This window comes from Hermetia illucens, chromosome 4, assembly GCF_905115235.1.
Source record: "Hermetia illucens chromosome 4, iHerIll2.2.curated.20191125, whole genome shotgun sequence".
NCBI classification, from domain to species: Eukaryota; Metazoa; Arthropoda; class Insecta; order Diptera; family Stratiomyidae; genus Hermetia; species Hermetia illucens.
Window position 1 is genome coordinate 97595924 of NC_051852.1, and position 26534 is coordinate 97622457.

At 39.9% G+C, this 26534-nt stretch overlaps 1 protein-coding gene across 3 annotated transcripts in view; it reads left to right on the plus strand.

Moving 5' to 3' along the window:
* The window catches only part of LOC119655445 (putative fatty acyl-CoA reductase CG8303), a 118254-nt gene that overhangs the window by 42491 nt on the left and 49229 nt on the right, over positions 1–26534 (plus strand). The window contains exon 1 of one of the 3 annotated variants that reach the window (XM_038061341.1): positions 12553–12658. The exons of the other annotated variants lie outside the window; for them this stretch is intronic. The gene's annotated coding sequence lies outside the window, so the exon portion shown is untranslated. Of the gene's footprint in view, positions 1–12552; positions 12659–26534 lie in introns of those variants that run through there. 3 annotated transcript variants of the gene reach the window in all.

Consider the following 26534-nt stretch of genomic DNA (forward strand, 5'->3'; position numbering starts at 1 on the left):
CTAGCGTTCTTCGAGATTCGTGCACTGCCCGGTTGCTTGTTCACAATCAACATCCAACCATTTAAATTTTTTTTTTTCCAACAGGGGCCAAATATGTACGTTGTTTTAATATTAAACATTCTTCAAGTAGTTGTGAAACTCAATTGTTGTTACTTTGTTTGTAGAGCATTTGATAGCTGTAGCCATTGAGTGCGTAGTGCCGATCCGTGGATCTTGATCAGATCAGATGGCATTAGGCGACAGGAACATTGCTGGACAAACCACGCAGTGAAAGGATTATCCGAAGACGGCCGACGAGTGGGTCGATCCAATAACTCGACATAACCAACCAATAGAACAGACAGTTTTCCGCAACGCTTTCTTTTCTCGATTATCTGCAACAATTACACTACCTGTAAAACAAAACCCTAAAATACTATTTTTTCTTTTTTCCTATTCTTTTTTCCTTTTTTTTCACCTTCTGCTTTCATCTCTCATCTAACTTTGGGTGTCCAGTGGCCTTTTTCGAACTTATTCCACCTCTCTTGCCGCTCTGTAATCGTTTCACTGCCGCTGCAGATCAGAAGATTCTCTGACGACATACTTTCGATCATAAAGACGTTGTCCTTCTCTCGTTAGAATATCTTCATGTTACTTCTGAAGCCAGCATGTGTTCCCCGGTATTCTCAGGTAACAACAGTGTCCCGGCGATAACTTTCATCGTGGGCGTGGAAAATCTAGGGCATTAAAAGTGACATACTTCTCATCTTAGCTTGCCATTAATGAAGCAATACAGCCGTAGCTGGCTTTCATTTAATTCACTTTGAAGTCCAGCGTCCTTTAGGGGAATCATCCCTTTCGCCACTACAGAATAGATTCGGTTGGAGCTCATTGTCGATGACAGGTATGGGACTTACTGTTTGCATATGTCGGGCTATAGAAGCATCGATCCTTCGTCAAAATTTCAATCGAGCCATCTCTGCCATTGAACATGCTACTTTGTCGGATGTTCTACGGTAGGAACACGATGATAGCAGCACAATGAATCGGTATGGAGCTCCATTTTTTTCTCTATTAGATTTTTCTGTAGAGCCCAGATATAAAGCAAGATAGAACTAACCGAGATGAGGATCAGCGGGTTTACCTTAAGCCACCTATATTTGAAAACATTCTCGCCAGCAATGTATGTGCACATTGGTTGCTGATCCTGATCTTTATGCAGATTTCTGTTTTTCTTTTCTTGATTAGAACCACTTCAGTTTTATGCTCTGCGACTGCAAGGCCAACTTTTTCAAGTCAGAATCGAATTGCCTAAATAATCTGAGGATCACGGCCTTCTTGATGTTATGTGCTATGATAGCCATGCTGAAGTCATCTACAGAGCCAATAACAGTCCCCCTTTGGAGGAGCTGTAACGTCAAAATGCGTTTATGCAATATTATCCAGAGGAACGCATCGAGGACGTATCCTGGTGGTTGTCCGATAAGTTTTAGGTTCATTGTGTCAATCGTAGCACACATCTTCAGGAAAGATTCAATAACGATACGCACTAGACATTCAATGAAGCTTAATCTAAGTAAAAACTCAGTTATTTTACTACATCTTGCAGAATTAATGACACTCATCATTCTTCGATTTTCGTTACCGTGCTGGTCTCATTGACAATGACATCCACATATCTGAGACCACTTTGCTTTTCTGGACAACGTGGAGTAATCACTGCCAAGTATTCCACCATGGAGTGCCAGTCGCCTATCGATTGCATTCTCATAATCACGGCTGAGGGCAATGCTAATCACATTGGTATACTACCGCCTGTAGTGTACCGTTACGGTCTTGAACGAAGTAGTTTAACAGGTATCAGATCACAGATCCAATCACCATCCGTCGTCGCGCCAAGGGCAGTTATTATTATTATGTGATTAACTGCAGTACATTTCTCCTTGCGCGCAAACATTTCCCAATCAGATTTTCTGGAACTACTGTTCCTTCCAGACTCTTCTTTTCCTCTTTGAATCTAGGATAATAGAAGAAGACATGATCCGGATCTTCAAAAATATGAGGCAGGTAGTTAAGCCGTCCAGTTTAAACCCATACATATTATAAAACACCACGCGTTGGCTGCTCCCGCACTTTGATGCTGGTAATCGATCTGTGGATCCACCGACCCTTTTTCGTCTGTTCCTACCGTTGTTTCCACCTGCTCAACGATTCGTCTCTTTCTGTGTTTTTCATGTGCCGAAATAACCGGGCCATTCATCGATGCGTGTCATCCCGTTGGCCAAAATGTCGATCGGTATCATTTCTTCTATTGCGTAGGTCGCTTCGTTTGAGATGGTTCTAAAACCACGGCACACTCTGAATGTGGTTTTTCTATAAATCGCACTCATTTTTTGAGCATTGCATGTGGTACGCAGTGCAATTGCCCCAATTGGCGCTACATAGAGTAGTATAGAGCTCACCTCTGCAGCTATATCAACTTATGGGTGCACCGCGGGTACCCCACATTTGGCATTATCCTTGCCATGCCTTAATGCAGGCATGTTGTTAATGTTGCTTGAAATTACACCTCGTATCTATCATTACTCGACGGTATTTGATTGCTGGTTTTGAAGTGCTGATGTGGTTTCCCATTCTGATGCGGATAAACACCGCTTCTGCTTTATTTACTGCAGACCTGCATCTTTCAACTACTTCTTTATGAAAGTAATGGTTTCGGATGAATAGAACTTGATCCAGTTGAATGCAGTATTTTCCCTATAGTGTTCAATAGACATATAGGTCTGTAGTAAAATAATTCACCATGAGGAGTACCATGTCTAGTTTCGACTTAACAGCCAGTTTAGAGACTTTGTTTGGTATACCGTCGAAGTCCCTTTGTTTGATCCCAGCATACTGCAGATGCCCAATACTTCTTTCGTCATTACTGGGTACCCCATGCAGGGTGCTTATAATTTTTTTCAACGAACATAAGAAATAGACATGTCAGACAGTACATGAAATATCTCTCTTAGTTTGGGCATGGCTGATGAATGATAATGTCATCTCTATATGCCATCTGGGCTTCAAAATACCTTTCGTTACAGTAACATAGCTCATAGTAAACATCACAGCCCATACCTCTGCACCATAGAACAAAACAGACACAAGAAAATGTCTCCTAGTAATCTGCTAGGGTCCCCAACATTCGCCATTAGCCGACCCAAGGCCGAGACTCCAACTGGAGCCTTATTCGCTGCTGCTTTCATTTGCTCGAAGAAGTTCATCTGCGTTCGAGTCGAGCAATTAGCCAAGGTATTTAACAGCTAGTTTTGACTCTATAGTCAACTCGCCGATCGATATAGGACGCAGGGTTGACTACTTCGGTTTTTTCTTGCGCAAGACTGAAACCATGAGCAGTCATTCATTCGCTCACCCGTCGCATCATTATGCTTTGCGCCTGTTCATCAGTGCTTCCGGCAATAAGTACCGCAATGTCGTCTGCATAGCCGATCAAGCGCGACTCTTCGGGCATGTCGAGTCTTGGCTGACTATCGTAGGAAGCGTTCTAGAGGTCCCGCCCTAGGATGGATTGCTGTGCTACTCCCGAACTGATTTCCATCCTCCTGTGGCCCTCTAACGTCTCATAGAGCAGGGAGCGGTCTTTCACATATTCCCTCAATATCCGCAAGAGGTACCTTGGCACGTGGAATGAATTTTCTAATGTGTCTAGCATATCTGTCTATCTTACGGAATTGAAGGCATTTCTGACGTAGGGGCTCGACCCATCCGCATTCAAGGCCTCCATAACAACATCCGCCGTGAACCCAAACTGCCTTGGGGTATGTCCCCGGCAGCACAAATCGCCCCAGCGAGCGCTTTCCCGGTCGTGTCAAGCATACACAGCGGTCAGTATGCAGACGGGTCTATTTTTTGCTTGCTGATTAGCGCGAGTCTCGCTACTTTTCAGCGACAAGGAAAAATGTCCTCCTTCATGAAAGCGTTGAACGCCCCCAGCGGCCAACCCAGGCCGTTGGTAGAACACCAGTTTGTAAACTTCCACCGGGATATCATCAAAACCTGGCGCCTTTTTGCTTTTAATGGTGAGTACCGCTTCTTCGAGCTCTCTCATTGTAAAAAGGGGGCAATCCTCGATGCTTTTCACGCTATTGACATCAACCCGTACGGGATGTCTGAGGAATAATGCCCGGACAATGCGGTCCATCTGATTGGAGCTTAGTATGCAGGGCTTTCGCAAAGCCCCGATTTTCCGGGTTGCAAGTTTATAGCCAAGTCCTCACGGGTCCTTAGTCACCTCGTTGTCCAGGTTCTGCAAGCCGCCAGCTTTGCTTTTTTTTATCGCACTGCGCGTCTCCTTTTTGCTGACCTATGCTCTGTCTTTATGGCGAATGCCTCTTTGCTGGCGTGTAAACGTCGTGCCAAACGGCGGTGCTTATGACACTTCCTCCATAGGACGGCAATTTCTGCCGTCCACCAGTGCATAGAAGACTTTTCACGGCTGGGGCTCTTCCGGAGCACCGAAATTTCACACGCTGCCATCATCAGGTTCATCACTGAGTTTACGATAGTGTCAGCTGCAACGCTACCACGCCCTTCAGCGCGAGTTTGCCTGTTCCGCGAACTTTGACGAACTTCCCGATGTTCACCCTCGCGACGTTCTACAAGCAGGTAGAATGCCGGCAAGTAACGTCACTTCGAACGCGATGTACTGGTGATCACTTACCAAGAAGTCTTTCAGGATTCGCCACTCGTCCACCTATAGAGCCAGAGATTCCAACGCAAAAGTGATTTCAGGGATGCTTCGGTAATGAAAAATAAGAGCCCGGTTCTCGCCACCCTAACATTAAAATCACCGCCTACTAGAATTCGCCCATCCGTGTTCGAAACGGCGTCCTTCAGAGCATCAAGCCGGCTCCGGAAGTCCGGCATCGTCTAATTCGTCGTCAGATAAACGCTAAAAAACATTATTCCTAAAACTCCGAATCCAAATAAATCCATTTCCTCGGCCTCGGGCAAGAACACGAAGTTGAACGTCGTCCCGGACCTAAATGGCAGCGGTACCCAATAAGTCCAGATGCCCTGAAGCGGGGTTCCTGTTCCAGTATTGCTCGCTGATTAATACTAGATCAGCTTTTACCTCCGCAGCGAACTGCGCTAGCAACTGATGAGCGGTTGCACTCCGGTGCATGTCGATTTGTCATTCGCGCCCTAACATTTTCTAATTCCGCCCTTAACCCGTGTGCGACACTGTCACCAGACGCGCCACGAACCCTGCAGAGAACGCAACTTTCATTGCAGGTTTTGACTTGGTGGCCTGACCGCATCTGCTGTCTGTCGTGTCCCTTGCAATTTGCCGACATCTGTAGCACTTGATGGGGATTATCTACATTCGAACCCTGCATACTACCCAATTTTGATTTTTCCGCTACCAGAGTGTTTCAGCGCATCTTGCTCGGGGACTTCCACCACAGCGAGTTTTTAGTTGAAGCGGTGAACGACGCATTTTTGTACTACGCCCAAACGTAGTCAGCTCTTCCTCCTTCCCTGCTACTTCGCCGATTTTTTTTGTATTATGTTTGTTCTCCATGGAAATTCCACCAACGTGTGCGAAGGATGTGCGTGCCGCAATAGTCAGTAACGGGTATACCCTCGGGGATACATCCCATACCCGAGTTCCATGAGGCCTGACCTACGCTTAGCTGATCTCGGATCTTACGGACGGATCAGCGTAGGACCTGCTGCCGGTTTCGACCTCAATATTAATGAAAGAACAATATCAGAAATTAAGTGTATGCATATCCAATATAAAATTGCTTTCTCATTCTGAACAGTCGAAGAAAATATAAGGTCTCGTATTTATTACAGTCGTAAGTTCATTGCTCAATGTATAATAAAAGTATGTCTCCATTCGATCCTAGCTCAGCATAAATTGGAAACAATACAAATTTGAATGACTAAACAAAATCGTAGATTACTAGATTTATTAGCGAATATATGATTAACTCATAATGGGGTCATTATGACAACAATGCCAATTACCCAGTTGTGGATGTTTACCATTCACGAACACACATATCCATTATACTTGTGTTCACTTGATGATTTGCATTTCCGCAATTCAAGATCGGATATTACTGCTAGTACTGGAGTCACACCTAAGTCTCCTGGCGTTCTTTGTGTATACCGTAAACGCATCAATGTTGGTTCAAAACCGACTCATAAGTGGCTTTACTATGCATCTAACCACATTTATGTAACTTTACAAAGCAAATTACGAGCGTTACACAATCAACCCCGTACATAATTGTCTACTTAGCTCTTTACCTGTATGGGTTTGATAGAGTCAACTTTGAATAGGAGATGATTTCCTAGCTGAGCGAAAATACCTTCATTCACTCTAATAAATAGTTGCAATCCATGCTTAAAGATTTAGATACGTAAGGCGAGTTATTAACGTCTTCGTGCATGAACTCGAACCTGAACGGTGTAATACGTTTGACGCGATAGTGACCCAGATTTTGGGACCTGATCGAACGATTATGATTCAGCGTATAGCAGCATCATGTATCTAAATCCATGCCGTCACTGTGATTACATCGCCTGTTGATTCACTAGACGAGTTAACTCCACGCGAAGGCAACGTATATTATAAGTAGTAGCTTTCCTAGTCCAAGATAATACTCGCATGGGGGAAAGTTATCTGAATTTGACCCTGGCCCTGTTTTTGCTCTCTCCCATCGTTGTTCTCCAATTGCCGATTCAACTTGACGGTAAATCCACGAAATCGTTAACTATTACTAATTCATTTCTTCGATAGATACATAGGATTGCAGTCCAGTGAAGATTGAATGTATTAGATGCTGGTCTGAAAGAAAAATTAAGCAAATTCATCACTATCACATCGACATAAACCGGTATGGACCAAAGTAATTCCCGAACATTTTGCGTTGAAATTTTCATCTGTACGTTTCATTTTGAAATAGAGCTTTATTAGAAATTCATTGCAATAAGACCAGCTTCATTACACAAAGGCAGACCATATCTGGCGGTCTTCATCGCTCTAGTAATGTAAATGACTTCAATGTTTCCTGTTTTGAGAAAATAGTATATGAATTATTTTGTGATAATCGATGGAAACCATGCTTACCTAATATCCTTGTAGGGGAACCTAAATTTTATCAGCGAACTACCTACCCGCGATCGCCTTTTCTCTATTCTGAAATCGTTTCTGGATAACTATTCAATAGGGTGGACTCTTCTATTTTAATTTCCAGGGTTTTCCCGAAAACTTCTTTACGAAATGCATAGTAAAACTTGACACTGACAATATGGATACTTCCTCAAACTTTTATTTTTTTTCTTTCTGACACTCTACCACCAACTCTGTAATGCGGTTTCCACTTTACGGATTTAATTAGGTTTTTGGTTTTTAATCTTTAAGAACACATAAGAGCACAGAGGCAACGCCTGCGCAGGGACACAAGCAATCACGAAATCTGTTTCAAACATTTATCTTCATTTGATCTTGCACATGCATACATTATCAGAATTGGCGCCCAACGTGGGGATCCTAGTAACGACTATTCACAAGTAGTCAAGTAGTAACATAACAAATTTTTACTTGAAATATGGACATGCAAATAAGATAGTTGAAGTAATAAAAACTTGTTGTTTCTTTTTCGTTGGTGTGGGTATTTATTCTTGCAAATACCGATATTTCGGGAACCACTTGTTCCCTTCATCAATGCAAACAACAATCAGTGCAAACAACTCCAAGAATAAATACCCACACCAACGAAAAAGAAACATCAAGTTTTTATTACTTCAATTAATTAATCGTTGGAAACACCGCATAATTTCACTCCGAAATAAGATAGGTTTAGTGACTATTCGGGGGGCAATTTTCGCCGTTAAGAAAAGAGTTTACTTTCACAGCCAAGTACATTATTAGGATATTTAAGAAAATCAACCATTTTAATTGCTTAAGTATTGAAAAGCCATGGATAATACTAGGATAATAAGCTCGCCGACTGGCATATAGTATGTATTTCATATGAGATTACAGTAGTGCCAACTTTTAGAAGTTTCCTTATAAAGTTTGGCAACAAAGTGTTGACTTGTTTCAAAGTTACACTCGTTTATGTGAGGGAAAGATACTGTTCAAATCAAAAAATGACTTTAAAAACGTTACGGCAAGTCTCTCCCCTCGAAAACAATGATCTGTAAGTGATTTAGTAAATTTAAATATATCACTCAGATCATAGTGGCCCATTGTATTCCACTCCACCGTCTAACAAAATATCCCAGACACGTTTATGTATCGCAGGATTTCAGTTAGCATTTAGATGTGATACTACAAGTTGCAACTAATGTTTTCTCGATTAGGTTTCCTCATTACAGGATAGACACGTATCATTTGTTCAATTCCTATTCTGAACATATGTTCGACTATTGAATTGAGCCACTCAGTATATCTACAGTTCAGTTTGATTATTGCTGCATATTACGATGCGCCTACGCTTTAGCCGCTAGTCAATCACCCCGGTTGTGGCTTTCCAGCCTGAAAGACCGTTCCATTTTATCCCAAAAGAAAAGCCACTTCTAGTTTTTATTCGAGAGATAGACTGCTGTTACAGAATTCTGTTTTGCATTTGAGCTATCGGCGTAGAAGACCCCAGTATACCACTCAGCGCATTTTTCTAGTTCATCCCAGTTTTCTTTAAATTTCAGAATAACTTCATATCTTTTACCAAACAGATATATGGGGATCCAAAAATTAGAAAGCATTGTTAAAACTGGACTTAGTTCTCCCAATAACTATTCAGATCCTCTGTGCCCCTCACTTTGGTTGTTTCCTCATAGATCTAAATGATGCTCTCATTGTAATGCTTTGAAAATTTATATCCAAGGTCTGCAAATTGGGTAATGCGTTGCTGCAATGCCGCGCCAGATGTTGTGCTCATGACACCCATGAGCAGGCAATACCCAGGCATACAGTTTTCTACAGGGCGGCTAGTTTACAGTGAACACTCTTTCATCTCACCTTACCCTACCCTAAGTTAACATCGGAAACATGCGGTCTCAGACTCCATGTCGTAGCAAAGGTCCATCTGCATAACATGGTCAAATTTCGGAGTTCGGGTAGAAGTGGGTCGATCAGCATACTCAACAGAATTGGCGGCAGCACACTTCCTGGAAGGCAGCCTTTTGTTGCTTCTATTGCTGGTCAGCGACCGAAACTCACTTCAGCACGAAGCAAATTTTGCGTTTGCATAGCATACTTACATATTTAAAGTTTCATCGACATTATTTTCTCTGACGACATTACGACATAGTTCTAGTAATGCCAATACATGCGTCAATGATTCAGAAGGTTTCAGAAATCATCGACGAAATCCACCGTACCATTTTAAATAAATGAAAAATGAAAGTTCGAAAAAAGGCAAAACTTTCGAAAAGGCAAAAAACAGCCGAAAAGTTGTTGGCCAGTAGTTTTCGGGATGCCCATGATATCATTTTTAAAAATTATCTTAAAATAAAATAAAAAAAACAAAAGTTTTGCCACAAGAAGAAGAAAAATAAGTGCTTTATGACCGCAATAATGCACCAATTCACACATCTAAAAAAACCTGATCTGACTAAATTGGACAACCGCAAATACGAGAATCTTTCCCAACGGCCATTGTTGAATGATAGTTGTCAACTCTTGTTAATTCTTGTATCCACGTTAACAATGAAAGCGGTTTAACAAATAAGAGATTCAATTTTAACATCCTTGACAGAATTCATTTCTAGAGAGGCTACATCCGTTCGAAAATTTTGCCAGGTAACAACCAGGGTCTGCACTTCATTCGTAAAAACTAGGTTGACCCTGAACAGCGGTCTAAGACAAAGCTATGCCCTATCGTTTTCGACTTAACCGTAAAAGAAATGATCCGTGATGCTTATGCAAAAGCTATTCCATCCAACTACTGGCCTATGCTGATGATATGATATCGACATCATGGGGAGAACACAGTCGATAACAGCTACAACGTTGAAATTTGTGTACGATTGTTGGCAGCCAACAGAGCCTATTTCAGCTTACAAAAACTGGTCCGCTTGAAACGTTTCACCGCAGGGACAAAGCTTTTAACGTACAAGACAATGATCTTGCCAGCCCTCATATATTTCTTGGAGACTTGAGTTCTTAGCAAGGAAAATTGCGAATTCTTAGTCCCATTTGAGAGAAGAATCCTCTAAAGAATGTTTGGCCCCCTACATGATGATGGACGATTTCGTAGCCTATATAACGACGAAATCGATGAGCGATACTATGACGATCTCGTTGTGGATAAAATCCGGCTTAGTAGGTTTCGGTGGATGGGTGACTTAATATGTATACGTGAGGATGATCAAACCCAGAAAGTCTATAATCTCGAGTTCATTATTAAGGCAGGCTTAGACCCCTAGAAGACTATACACAGCAGGAGCAACTCCAGTGGCAAAGGGGCACGGAATCTCATTGTGCATCTTTCGGGGAGGGACGAGGTAGGTAAGTGGTACTGATGTGTCGGTGTGTCGACTCTCACTCGCCAGGAAACAGATGCATCCGAAAGATTAGTCTTGGATGCATCTACTTATTTCACCAAGCTTTCCATAAAGGTATTTTGAAGTATTATTCGCTCAGTGATTTCATCAAGATCCATTACTATTAATCCGAAATGAATCTTTAAGGAAGGTCTGCCTTTGTTTCCTGCTGGGATGTGACAATCCATGAACAACTGTGCAATGTTTGGTGAGTTAGGAAAGATCCTGATATGCTCGCGAAGGAACCGTTCTCAGCTCCGCGTGCTGACTGCAGCCAACATTGTAATGGAAACGGTTATGTGGAATCTGAGCAACCGGACGATAAGCTTATTAAAAAGTGTTAATGCAGAGAACAGACGACTTGCAGTGATCTACTGACAGCGAAGGATTCATCTTGCCGCTCAGTATCGGAGTGCGAGTGCGTTACGCCCGCCATCACTCGCAGCGATCAGCAGATTCTTCAACCTCTTCCGTTCATCGATCCGTTTCCACGATCCGCAGTCAGCCAGATCTTATGACACCCTTTCGGTATGTGGCTGACGACCTGTGTTGCACCCGAGAGAAGAGCACTTTAAATGGGGGGGGCAATGCTGATTGATATTCTCAGGCGAGTTACTCAGTATACTTGGGGTCCGTTCAGCAAGATAGCTTCTCCACTGTGGCAGCGGTGTCATATGAGATGTTGAACTTAGGCGGTCACAGCTCCCCAAACCTTCGATCCGTTGAAACCAAACTGACCTTATGGCATGTTCTGTGCTCGAACAATATGCCATCAACGACGAGGCTTAGAAGTTGCAAAAATCCACGAACCTCCCACCATTACCAAGACCGTGTGACATGTCCGAGCAAGGTGTTGTCAAATTTCTATCCCTCTTTATCGCCTTTTACGGCAAGCAGGGAAAACTTTGAGTGTATTCTTAAGCCCCAACTCATAGTTAATTTTTATTATATTCCTTTAGGACATTTCTAGTTTTGATGCGCTACTTGATCAGAATTTTGGTACCCCCGTGCACTTTGCTGTTAGATAATAATAACCTCCTGATTATGGTTATGGCGTATCTGCTGCTGATCCCAATTACGTTTTCACACTCCAGTTATTTCTACAGCCAAATGAAAATTGTTTAGCGCTACTTTATCGGAAGCAAACCATCTTCAGGAGCTAACTTCTTCGCAGAATTCGAAAAGGAATCATTTATTTTTGCATTTAGTATGTTTTTAGGATTGATATTAGTTGCTAAGCGAATGGATGAATATCTCATACCGACTCTTCCTGTTCCCACATGTTATCTCTCACATTTAATCCCTAATGCAGACGCCATTCATGAGGTACAATTAACGAAGTGCTCAATTCTATACTTAGTGCTTTTTTAAATAGGGATTAGGACACAATGCGACTATTTGTTCCATATTTCAGTCAGATACTTCCGGTATGCTAGCATCATGGCAACACATCAAAACAATGTCAATGATTGATTCATAATATAAAAATGCGACAAAATTTGACTATTCCAACCAATGATCCGCCATCTGTCTTGTTTCAAGTATTTCCTGAAATTCGAGCTTCAGTTATTGCATAGGATGCAGAATATTCGTTTTCAAGGAGAAAAGTTTATCAATCTTTGAGTATTTTAGTTCTAGAAACTATAATTCGAATTTTTTCTTCTTAACCCTTGTACAAAAAAAATCGGAAAACATCAGATTTAACTCGAAGGACGCCAATTTAAATAGTATTTATGTATAGGGGAGTAAGGCCGTCTGAATAATGTTCGGCGAAAGCTTTGTCTTTAATGATCGAATTGTTGATTTTCTGGTTTCATTGAGTAATATTTGCAAAATTAGATGGAGGAAGTGTTGTGAGGTTCAAACAAATGCAATGGATGTTACGACTATTCAGGGGACCGGTTTGAGGGAAAGGCTGAATACTTTGTGATGGTTAATTTATTTATTCGTTCGTTTCTGATAAATAACGATTGACTAGAGATTTGTGATTAGTTTAGATCTAAACTTCTTCAAGATAGAATTCCATTAACCTTTGAAGTTTTGATAGTATAACTGGGAGTGGATGAAGTGAATTAGTTCAGTTACGAAGTTTTGAAAGAGGATTATTTAAGTGAGTAGTGTCTTTTCCGATTTAATAAAAAATAAATTTAAAGTGTTTCTTCAAAATTGAATAGTCTAATTGTATTCTAGTTCTACTTTTATTTCAAATTACTGTGACGATGGTGACGGTGGCCTGGAAGCATTATTTTTTTATTAGTGATCGATTATCTTGCGCGACAAATGTTATTCGAACTATATTCACTAAAGCATAATGAATTCCTCGTTAAAAAAGCAGATAAAAAAATATATATAAAGGAATAAATAAATAGGTTTTTCCAGGATGTATTTGTTTTGTGGAATTGAAAAAAAAGACTGGAAAAATCAGGAAAATCACGGATTTTGTCTGACTAGAACGTCTGAAAACAAAGAAAAAATAAAATAAATTTACATTGGTATGGGATTGAACTAAAAGAAAAAATTTTCCTGGTTTTTAAAAAAATGGGTGTTTTTGACCAAGAAAAACTCATGAAAATAAGATAATTTTCCGAAAATTGCTGTATCTGTATTTTATTTTCCGTAAAATCATGTCTCAACTATCATCAAAGATTCAAAACGATCCGTCGAGCAGTTTTTTAACCATGCACGCCATCTCTAAGGACGTGTTTTTGAGAAAAACGATATTTTTTAAGGAAAAGGTTATAAAGGTCAATCATAAGAAGTTTCCTTAAAAATTTACGATAGTAGTACGGTGTGACGGTATGAAAAAATTGATTGTGTTTGCTTTACGTATTTCGAAAGTAAAAAATATTGTTGAAATCTCAAATTTAAATCTAAGATATTTTTAAAGGTATGGCACAAAAAATGAAACGCATCGTAGTCAATATAGTCAGTCAATATAGAGGCGGCCCCTTCTATATAATATTCTCTATCCTATATTCTTGTAAGGCATTATGCAACAATAGGACGAAGAATATTGATTCATCTCATCAAGAAACGATGTTGTGAAAAATTTATTGCGAAAATTTTAAGCGCATTTTACTCGAAAAAACAATTTCAAAGTTTAGAAAAACAAAACAAAACAAAACGATGAGTTCAAGGGGCAGTCCCCATCCATGCAACGAGAGGGTATACATTTTCTTATACCAAATATAGGTTTGGATTATTACTTTCCGCTATTGGTTGCAAAGGAGAAGAGTGTGGGGATCCGAAGAAGGTCACTTAGTTTAGGGACCCGTTCTTAGAAACTATACAATTTCATTTTCTGCTTTCCCGACTTGTTTGGAATTCGGACCACTACAAAAGGCAGTATACTTCCCCGAGTGGCGTGCTCTTTTTTTCAAGGAGTCGACTTTGACTAAAAAAAGCATAAATAAATTAATAGTTTTAGATTTCAACGAAATCGTATTAAGATTTCAAAACGATCATGAATTATTTTGTTGTTAAAAAAAGTAGTAGTAGCAGCCCTCTGTATGCTAATGAGTCTGATAACTATCCCATTAAGGATAAATAATGGATGCTTTATAGCGGAAAATTTTAGTTTTCGGCCTAAATTTATCATTTTGGCAGTTGCTTTACATGTTTCCAGACTTTAACCGGAATCATTGGATACTGGTTTCTATTATACAAAGATTTATGCATATACGAGCAAATCGCTCGCTTGATAAACCTTGCATTTTGATTCTACACCGGAACTAATCATGTAGAACGTTGTAAATTTTGGCATTTTGCTATCTCACTTAAATAGATTTTGAACGGAAGATTCCACAGCTTTCGTCGGAATATCAAGTTTCTTGCATTGCTCATTATATGTAAAACATTAGGTTTATCCATGCGAAAAGGCGACTTTTTTCTAAATTTGATATTGCTTCTTTTATCTTTGTCTGATTATTTTCCATGGTATGAGGATGTTTGGAAACGTCGACTTCCGCATTTATGCTTATATTTTTAAGGGGGTTTTTCTAGGTGACCCCCGATTTTGTAATTTTGTTTAGAATATCTTTTCTTGAATTATCATACAAAATGTTTATTTAACAAATCTGATATTCATGTGTATTTATTTCTTCCAGTCAAACTGTACAGACATATCTCCATTTTGAATATGGAATTTGAAACCAAAAAGTTAAACGGTTAAATCGTTCGATCGTTCGAAATATGATCATAATTGTACCTTACTAAACATTAAAATGGCTGTAAATGGTTGTAAAACAAAATTTTCAAAAATCTTTTTTCATTGATAATTCAGAATTAAAATGAGAAATCATCGTCATCATCAACGACGCAACAACCGGTATCTGGTCTTGGCCTACCGTAATAAGACACCACGGTTTTGCGGTGAGGTCCACCAATTTGATATCCCTAAAAGCTGTCCTGACCTACGCCATCGCTCCATCTCAGGCAGGGTCTGCCTCGTCTTCTTTTTCTAACATAGATATTGCCCTTATAGACTTTCCGGGCTGAATCATCCTCATCCATACGGGTTAATTGACCCGCCCACCGCAACCTGTTGAGCCGGATTTTATCCACTCATAAATTTCGTCGTTATGTAGGCTACGGAATCATCTATCCTCATGTAGGGGGCTAAAAAATCTTCTTCTCAAACGCGGCCAAGAGTTCGCAATTTTCTTTTTTTTTTTTTGCTAAGAACCCAAGTCTCTGAGGGACACATAAGGACTGGCAAGATCATTGTCCTGTACAGTAAGCGCTTTGACTCTATGGTGAGACATCTTAAGCGAAACAGTTTTTGTAAGCTGCAATAAGCCAACAACTGTGCGCGGGTTTCATCGTACTTGTTATCGGTTGTGATTTTCGACCCTAGATGGGAGAAATTATCAACGGTGTCAAAATTGTAGTCTCCTATCTTTATTTTTCTCGTTTGACCACTGCGATTCGATGTTGCTGGTTCTTTCGTCTTGTCTTGATTAATGTGCAGCCCGAGATCTCACGGCGCCTGCTCGATCTGGATGAAGGTAGACTGTAGATTTCGGGTTGTTCTTCTCATAATGTCAATATCGTCAGCGTAGGCCAGTAGTTGGATGGAGTTGAAGAAGATGGCGCCTCTCGGTCTCGAGAGTAATCCTGCTGCTTTTATCTGGCCTCGCACATTGGTCAGGGTCAGCCTAGTAAGTCTTATTAATTTCGTCGGGATACCGAATTCTCTCATGGGCGTGAACAGTTTTAGTCTGGCTATGTTCTCTTAGATGGCTTCAAAGTCGATGAAAAGATGGTGCAACTGATGTCTATATTCCAACAGTTTTTCCATTGCTTCCTGCAGAGAGAAAATCTGATCTGTTGCTGATTTGCCTGGAGTGAAGCCTTTTTGGTATGGGCCAATGATGTTGTGGGCGTATGGGGCTATCCGGCCTTGCAAGATAGCGGAGAATATCTTATAGATAATATCTCCCCTTTTATGTATTTTATATAATAGTAATCGTTGGCGCAACAATCAAATTGATTGATCCTTGAAGTATGTTAGAACGCTTCATTCAAGACCGTACGGCACACCCTATAAGAAGCAATATGGCCAACATTCCGCTCACCCGAGATTATTAGCCCGATTTGAATCAGGTACTCATTAACAGCTGAATCGACTGGTATCTGACGTCAAATCACGATATAAATCACATTGCCACTAGTGAGATTTGAACCGCGACCTCCCGTACGACAGCTTTGTGTTCTAACCACTCAGCTATCCGGACACCTGTATTTTGTCATATATGAAAATCCCATTAAGTAACACCCCATTTTTTGATTACTCAACTAAATCGGTTTACTATCTGTTTGTCTGCCGTTTTTGTCATTGGAAGGCGGTAACGTGCAGAACCTACACTGATATTCATAATTTTCTTTGTAGCTCCTCCTTACTTAGTACATTGTGAATCGCCTTCATGAAATTTTCCATTGCTGAATGTCCCTTGTGCTTAGGACATTCTCAGGTGATAACTTCACAAATCTTGGACGTTTATGACGGCATGCTCCACCTCCCCCGTAATCTGCTCACATGCCGGGCAATAGAGTCATCAAGCCAGAGGAGATACAAGTATACCAAATATCTGCTTATGAAATGCGTTAAGTTGTCTAGGTCGTTTAATCTGGGATAATTCTATGCGTCCAGTGTGCTTTAGGTAAATAGTCTTTTTTGCTACTCCTGAGGAGATTTAGTCGGCTCCATTTGGGTTATATAGATGTTGATCCTTATTTGCCATGCCTGCCATCACGTACGCGGCTGTGCCAGATATTCTACGGAATGGAAGATGTTCCCAATGCACTTAAACAATATGGAGCTCCAATTTTTTTCTATCAGATTTTGTCTGTAATTTCATAGCATTCTAGTAGGACTTGTATAGAGTAAAATGGAGGTAACCAGTTTGGAGATGAGGAGCCGACGGTTTTGCTTTGGCCCTCTATATTAGTAACATTCTCGTCAGAAATGTACTCACTCCCGATGCTTTTCTTGGTAAACTCTCAAAATGCGACTTGAAATTGGGAACTTATAATCCGCTCGCCAATCCTAATCGTTATGGAAGTCTGTTTCCCCGTTTCGTAATCCGAGCTACTTCAGTTTTATGCTCTGCGAGTGTAACACCAGCCAGGATCCATTTTCTCTTTGTGAGAATTTCGATCTACTTGGTATCTTGTGCCACTATATTGATTCTACTTTGAGGAGCAGTAACGTGAGAACGCTGTTATTCATTACTCTTCACAGGAGCTAATCGAGACGAATTTTTGTGGATCCCCGCAGGCCCCCACTATGTTTTAGATTTATCGTCCGGATCGTAACAGAACTGCCTCTTCGAGAGGAATTCAATAACCATACGCTCTAGATATGGCTAAAGACTTATTTATTTTGTTGCATCTTGCAGCATTTAAGGCATTCTTCACGTCGAGAGTAACTAACGCGCAATTTTCGTTACCATACCGATCGCATTGACTTTTCGGAATCTAAACTGAATATCTGGCAGCATACCCTATATTTTTACGATCGACAGAGATAGTAGATGACTCGTTAATTAGTTTGTCGATACCTTTTATAGGATGAACGATCACTCAGAGCCTTATCTGGCATCGGAACCACCACTCCCTTTTGTTGTTTCGACTTTGCTACCCTTCCTTCCAGTACGCCGTAATTATTTCGTTGAATCAATTTTGTACCACCTTGACAGCCTCTAGCAGAGCTTTCCTTTGGATCCGTGATTAGGGCATTAAATTCATTCGAATTTACTTGAACACCGCATAGGTTTGCCTTGCTCGGAATTTGTTGGAAAAAACTTAGCACATCAGATTTGGTAATCGCCGGTGACAATTTATCTTTGATTGACGATATGGCCACCTTTTATATGGAGTCGACTTTCTTACACAACTTTTTGTTACGAAGAGAATCCGGCATTGCATCAATTTTGTGCGAGATAACATGTGGAACCGGACGGCACATTCTGGAGCTTACCCGAATGCTAGAATTTCGGCGAAATGAGGGTCGGGGTTTGGTTCACAAATATTATCTCACGTTCCTAGACTCAATACTAAAAAAACTAAACCCACCCGGAGTAAACAACTCTGGTACAGACGTGAAGTCTCGAGGGTTGGTACCACCAAAAATTTCTTTCTCAAAGAAGCTAGACTGCCTCATTAGACCATTGCATAATAAGGGTGGGGACAAACTCACAAAAAAAACGAATGCACTCGAGATTGACGCGACGAGCGGTCCCCGTCTTCCTTTCTTCCTCATGGGGGGTCCGATGACATGGTGGCCCTGTGGCGACCACCTCAACCGAAATGTTTGCCCTTCAAACATAATGGGGGAACCCTAAGTACATGCGAGGACAGACGCTTCCCGAGGGAGGGCTAGAGCAAAACAACCTCAAATTAACATTTGAATATGATTTATGTATACAAATAAGGTATAATATCTGAGGTTTCTGCTTATGGTGGGAATAATGAATATTAGAAATGTAAGACATGATATATAAGATCTCTGCACAAAATCTTAAACAATTGACACTCAAATAAGAGCTTACATATTATATCTATAGAACTTATGTAATATAGCAGAGCTTCTGGTGGTTTTCTTCTATTATTTTGTTTGTTCGTTTTTTTTTTCGTATTCTGTATTTATTTATGTATTTCTCTTTTTATTTTCTTGTCTATATTTATCTCAATTTCGAAGTTGAACAAACTGAACAAATTCCAGCATTCATATCCCACAGATTTCTATAAATTAACAAATAGGTAAAAACTCATTAATGAAAAAAACCACATCTATTTCTTCCGTAATATCTCACCCTCTCACATGGTCGAAGGGTTCACCCTAGAATCATGAAATTTTGCGCGCAAAATTGGATATTCTGACAAAATATATTCTCATACATTACATGCTAGGTACTAATTAGACAAATGTATACCCAAATGATTTTATAAAAGAAATACACAATACCTTTCATACCTATGCGGCCTTTTGCAGTTGTTTCACGACTACCCCAGTCTTCGGCATATGAACCATGTATTATCGTATCATTGTACGTTCAGCTCAAAGAGGGGATGAGAAGGGGCGGGAGGTCCCCTCACATTTCCAGATTTTTATGCATCACCAAGTAAGCCTTGCTGCTCAACGGAACGATATTTGGATATGGGCGACCGTGCCGCTACCCTGTTGAAACCACATCTCGCCGGGCCTAATGTCATCCGTATTTACAAACAAAAATTATTGATCACCGTACGACAACGATTCACATTAACAGTTACGCGAGCTCCTGCATCATTTTTAGAGAAATAAGGTCCAATGACAACCAATTAACCACCCAAAACGGTGTATTTTTCTGGATATAATGGAGTCTGTTAGGTCTAGTGTGGATTAATTTCACTCACTATTCACACACCCGTTAAGCTCAAAATGACCCACATCGCTACAAATAATAATAATAATAATAACAATAGGACCAGTTTCCAACTGATTTAGAGCCCAATCGAGCCCAATTTTTGCATCATTGAATCTTAAACGCGTATAGATCAAGATCTTTACGTAGTAGACGAACAGAGCGCAATTCCTTCGACGACCGATGAATCCATAAATTTATATCTCTTACACATTTTGCTCCACAACTGGGATATTCTGTTCAGTACGCATATTTTTTGACGTGCTGGTGGTATTGAATCATCTAGAGAGAATGATCGATTATGTGACTGACTTTCAAACTAAATCTTGGCATGTTAATTTAGTGGCGCTACTCAAGCGTCAATCTGTTGATGATGATTTACCAGAGTATATTGATCATTAGCATAGTATGGCAGTTCGCTCGACCCTTAACCCTTTCCTGAGCTCCATAGGGCTTAAAGAAACACCCTATAAACATCCTATAATGATGAAAAAGGATACCTAAATTTCAGGCTGGAGTTAATCTTCACTCCACATACATATCTGTGCAGGCTAAACTGATGATTTTTTTTGCGCCTCAGGTCCACGGCAGAGAATACTCAAAGCAATAAGCCGTCATATTTGCTAGAAAAAATATATTAAGCTTTTTGTGTATTTGGGGTAAAAAAGGTTCAGGGTCAAAGATTTAAGCAGAAACCTTTCCAGATGTGGCACGATATTCGAAACATATTCCTCAAATTTTGTTCACGAGCACTACGATCCGCGAAAACTTCTGAGACAGCTCTGGCATACCCTTGTGAAGCTCGCACGCACACATAAACTCAGTTATATCACTTCTCTTTGCTTTCATTGCGAAAACTGTACTTTCAGTAAAAAGAGTGTGGAGCGAAACAAGAAGCGGATAGAGGAGTAATGGCTTCCATGTCTTGATGCCTCCGAAAAAGTTGACATCGCTACCGATAAAAAGCAAACAATTTTTTTTGCACTGCTATGGATTTTACCAGGATTTTCTATGTACTCACTGGCGTAGCTTACAGCAATTGTGACGTCCGGTTGTGCTGCCACCGACAGGCAAAATGGACTGACGACAGCGCATATCCGTCGCTTCTCTGCTTGCTTCTGTACGCATTTGCACAGTTGCAGTTCTTGTCTATGTCAGCCTACGATACCACCGCGTTTGCTTCCTTTAACTTGCTGATGCTGCTGTGTTCCTGTTCATTGTCGCATATATGTCCCGGTCTTTTAGAGGATTACCCCGAAGTGGCCGGTTAGCTAACTGAGTTGTTTATTAAAAATGCAAGGCTATTTTCGGACCACAGAACTTTGACGCCTATGTTGCCTTCTGGAGGAGATCCTTGGTGAACTTGGTTTCCCTACAGCGTTTAGACTTCGATTTAAAGCGAAGGCCAGCCAATGATTTTTTTCATTTACACAGTCTTCGAAAGAGATTTCCCTGTCTGGAGACATTTTTATGGACTAGTTGTAACATTTTTTTAAAGCACTGATTCGTGGCTTGAATGGCTCTAATTCTCATTCTGAAGAATTTTCCTCTTCTGACCGCCTTCCTTTTCGGCACATATAATGTCTGACTGTTCCTAATGAAAATGGATTTCGACTAGTTCTGATTAAAGCACAATATCATTGAAAAATTGTTGTCTATCTTAGTGGCGTGAAGGAGCTTTGCATCACCATTCGCACGTGCTTGAAATTCGTAAACTGTAAATTCCTTTGAAATCCTGAACCAGTGGTTTAGCTGCAGATTCGGGCATAGTAGATGTTCTCCAAATTAATTTTCGCCACTAAACATTTTAGCTATTCACAAGACACGTCGTGTCATTAGGTTGACAAGACACCACTGGTCTATTATAGATAGTGAAAGACATGCAGTAAACGGAAAACTCAACTACTAATCGCTGTCAATGACATACACCTTCCCCTAACTTAACGTTTTAAAATTTGTGAACTACGTTTTCAGCCAATGGTGAACAAGGCCGTAGAGAGAAAATCCAAGCCTGGGGTGAAAATTTTACCGAAAAGCGGAGACCGAGGTGAAAATTATGAGAGCCCCCTTATGACTTACCGCCCTCTCTCTCTTTCCACGTCCCTCTCGTCAGCCCTGATGGTGGACTAATGCCATGAGTATAATATAATCAAAGGAAAATGACCTAAACGCCGGTCGTCAGAAACAACGATGACAATGATTCGAAAACCTCTGTACAAAACCCAGATCAAACTTAGATGTATACGGACGAAATCCTTAATCGAACGGGGCAAAGGCCGAAGAAAAAGAAAAAAATATGTAATTTGATTAATTCGAGCTCTTGTTGATCGCGGTTAGAGGGGTATCGCATTTGGGATGTTGTTATGACTTGTTCCGTATTTTTTGCTAAAAGAATTTCTCAAAAGAAAACCTGTTAGATGTATTCCTTTATACTTTAACCGGTCTCGAAATTAAAATTTGGTTCGTATGGTGTAAACCTTTTATATCTAAGAAGCCTTCGCTCCAGGCTGAAGGTTCCATAGTCTTTCCTCCTTCGCCAAATCTGATGATAAGTTCACACGTCCCCAAATAAACTGTACGTGGCAAATAGACAAACGGGCAGATAGTATTTTAATGTCTTTTTTTCACAAAATGTTAACCCATTAACGGAATATATTCATCCGTATTTCTGTTAAGTACCCAGGATAGCGAATAAGTCACTAGCCAGCAAAGTAGCCGCCAGCAAGTTGAAGATACTATTTCTAGTTTAGTCAGATACTTGCGAAATTATAGATCAACTTTTTGATTTTGCATTCAAATGTATAAATAAATTGAAAGGCCTTGAAGGAGTTCAAACTACTACTGCAATCGATTCCTACATGTTTTCCTCCATTGATTTTTTCCAAATTTGTATTGCCCGGTTTTTGTGAAAACACGTTTTTATAAAGATTCGCAGAATGCTGTGACAAATGTATGCAAATTATTTGGTCTGTTTCTGTTTTCCGGTTTCCTTTTTTAGAAACACAATCGCACGATACGCAAATAATTTGAGCTGTTGATAGAGAGAGGTGTGTCGTATTCATATATCTACATTATCTGTATGTTTCTTTCAACAAAAGTATCACATGGCAACTAAGAACATAGACGAGATATTCATCACCTTACCTTGGCTCAAGAAGATTCCTTCAGATTAAATTTTTTTCACGATAACTTAAGTGAAACGAATATAAATAAAATAAATATGCAATTTATTTATAGATTAGTTTCTAAATAAAGTTTTTGAAAATATGGATTCATGTTAGCTCCCGGAACAAATCTGCATAATAAATCACCGGAAGCTACCTGCAAACTTTGAATAGAACTTTACAATTTAGTAAAAATCCCAGGTGAATTTATCAGGCAACTTTTTTAAGGAACTGCGGAAAACAAAACCTTATCGGTTTACTGTCCATCTGTCTGTTGGTCCGGCCATGTTTTTCTCATCATTGGAAGCCTGAAAGGTTCAAACCCTACAACCGGCATATTCCAGACGATTATGTGAGAATCTTACTCACAAAAACCACCTCCTCTCCTTCTACTCTTCCCGTGGGGTTCCTCTAAAGCATTGCGTCACGGGGCTGAGTCAGAACAGCGGTTCATTGTGGTTCTCTCCCTGCTTTGTCCTCTTCTGAAATCAATCTGCATAAACTGCTCATTAGTTGTTCGTGGAACCAAGTCAGATAAAACCCTCCGTTGTCTCCAGTATAAACTCTACGATATTTTCAGGTGTCAATCGCAGTGCTGACCACATTACCTCCTACAGTGTACTATAGTGTACTGTTACGGTCTTGAATGAAGTGTTGTAAGACACTTCAAGGTCCTGATCTAATTGGATTGTTGCGCCAACGATTATTATTATTATTATTATCTTGTTCGGTGTGCAAAAATCTTGGGGTAATGACTACAATGAATGAAATACAATATGAATCATTACCATCACCATCATCGGCGCAACAACCGGTGCTGATCTAAGCCTGCCTTAGCAAGGAATTCCAGTTTTCCCGGTTTTACGCGGGGGTCTACCAGTTCGATATCCCTAGTAATTGTTTAGCGTCCTGACCTACGCTATCGCTTCACTTCAGGCAACGTCGGCCACGTCTTCTCCCTCTGCCACAAATGTTGCCCTTATAGATTTTCTGGGCTAAATCACACTTACCTATTGATTTTATTCCCGATCAGACGGATAGCTTCGAATATAACTTCCCTTAACTTTATTCAGTCCATCCCTGGAGTCCGGAATGATGCGCTATGTCCGACGACCAGCGATGGAAGATGCTTTAGCCGTTACCCACTCAATTTGCTTTTTAAATTTAAACCTTTTGTCGATCATTACTCCCAAATATTGGGAATAAATTATTTGTTCGCCTATTTTCATTTTCAGAGAGACAACATCTTCTTCTCTTACTGATCAGAATTGCTTCTGTTTTATATTGGTCAAGTGATAGGGCAGAATTTTTTAACCCTAATCCCAATATAATCGGGGAAGCCTGTATCATATGAATTAATCATAGTAAGTGACCTATCACAGAACCTTGTGGCACACCTTCTGAGTCACAATGTAGTCTTCTCCCCAGAAGAAATTTGAAGTTTAAAGAATATATTTTCGGTTCTGTAGTTTGACTAGTATCTTGAAGATTTTCTTTCATTACAGCAAATTCACCCAAATATGGTAGTAATAATTAGAACTACTATATTTAAGTGAATTTTCTCCATATCAAGAGCTCGTTTTCTCCCATTTAATGCGTAATATTCCTAAATTTTCCACAGTAAAGCCCATCATTTTTACATGTCATTTGAAAGCTAACATAATGAGGCCACTTTTATTACATTTGCAGGTTTGTAAGTTTAAAGTGCTGTTACAATAATGCTAAATTTAGATAAAAAATCTATTTTGAAATTTCTTCAAAATTTAAACCGTTAGTTTTTGCTATTGAAAAAATATCCATTTATAAGAAATTCTATATAGTTTCCGAAAATGATATCAAATCTCATTAGGAGAGTGGGAAATTGTGATTCTTTTGAAAGGTAGGAGAAGGTAATTTTCCATGAACAAGTGGTATTATCCATCATTAAAATTTGTACATAGTTAGTATAAGTAATTTGTGAGGATCATTTATGATAGCCACCTGCAATTTCTTCGTTGCGATTTCGTATTGCACATTTAGCTCTTCGAATTCAGAGTGGTTGCTTCTTCACTGAAAGCGGCTCATAGCTTTGAGGTAGTTTTCCGATATTCCCCAATTTCGCAATTCCACCAGAAATTTGGATTTTCTGTTCGCAAAATGCTATTCCAGAGCATAGAGCAAAAACTTTACAATGTTTCCAAGATCCGTGAAACATTTTTTTAAAGCTTCCTGTTATACATATATAATGTTATATGTCTTACAGAGTACCTTTTTTGAACATTTCTGTGTCAAATATGTTAGATCATCATAATTCTGCTTGCTTATTTTATATTATTCTTATGTAAAATTGGGGGTGAAAGCTATGGCGAAAAATTGGAATCAATCTGCAAAAAAATTACATGGATCTGGAGAGAAAATTATGAATCCCCCTTATTATCTCTCTCTCTCATTGAAATTTATATTCCGGGCCTTTCCACTCCTCTCGCACGGCCTGTTCGTAAGAGGCGTGAGAATGTCTCCAGCAATATCCTCCCGCTTGTATTGGTTGCTCTGTTACTCCGTTCTTCTGCCCATATATCTTGGCACGCCAGAATCTGTCCTCTGGGTTTCCGTCCGTCTGTATGTATGTCTATCAAACCAAAAAATCTGAAAAAAATAAGGATGATGTATCTATACAAAATCTAGGCCTAAAAAACATCCCATTGCGCTACCTGCCCAAATAAAGTCAATAATAGCATATTACATATTACCATATTAGAAATTTATTCGAGAGTCCCCTTAAGCTCATTCAAGAAGTATAAAATTTGGGGTGCGTATTATTGATAATATTGGCCATAATTCGGGAAAGCTTTAAAACAATCAAACTATTATTAACAAAGTTATAGAGGGTGAAAATTTTGCAATTCTCGTGAATTTATTGCAGTCTAAGAAGTGTATGATGCCATCATTATATAAAGGGAACTCATATGAACGGCGAAGTTGGAGTCTGGAGGCATATTACGAGCAAACGCCGGTTATATCGAAATTGTTTTCGAACACGCTGAGAGAAGGCGGGTTTTCGGCTGCTCGACTATGATTCAAATTCACTTGCTACATAAACTTCATTTGAGCTTAATTTTAATCGTTTTTATGAACACTGTTCATTTACTACTTCCTGCAATATGGACGCTGTCACTATTTTTCATTTCAATGAAGAAGACGCATTGGGGTTTTTAATCTTAGCCCTCGCGAGTTCTTCTTCTCCATGTTTGTGACACAGATTGGACCTGTCTTGCTAGCAGTGCTAGCTTTTATGCGCTAGAATCTATTCTCATATCCGGCAGACCACCCATCCCGTACGTACTTGACTTGCTGCAATCGATAAGAACACTTATGGACGTTATCTGCAACGCATTATCTTCGTTCATTGATTCTAATCCTAATTAAAACTGCAAAACTTCACAAATCTGGGACTTTATAGTAACTTCTTTTAAGTTCTTGCACTCGATCACCAAGTCCTTCCTCATTTTAATCGCCGTAACATAATCTAGTGGCACTTCATCATCTTCACCCATTTTAAGCCCAAACAAAATGTGCCCTTCCTGTATTCGCCTTATATGCGTGACATTTCAGATCAGTCATTGAAACGTTCGGTATGACTCCACGTAAGATCTCGGCGCGAAGTTATGAGTATATGAACATGCTTCAGGCTAGGTTTTTAGTGAGCAAAACTTTAAATGTTTTTTTTTTTGAAACTTGTTATTTCTGAAGTTGAAAAATCGGCAAAAAAATCCTCTCTGGGTTATCTAGACTATTTATCGAGGCCCCTCCAAACGTTCACTGTCAGTTCAGTATTTTGCAATAGAAATTTCGCAAAATATTGCTCAAATGTTTAATTATTATATTGAAGTTGACCAAATAAATTGACACTATCTGTATCTGTATCTATCTGCAGCAA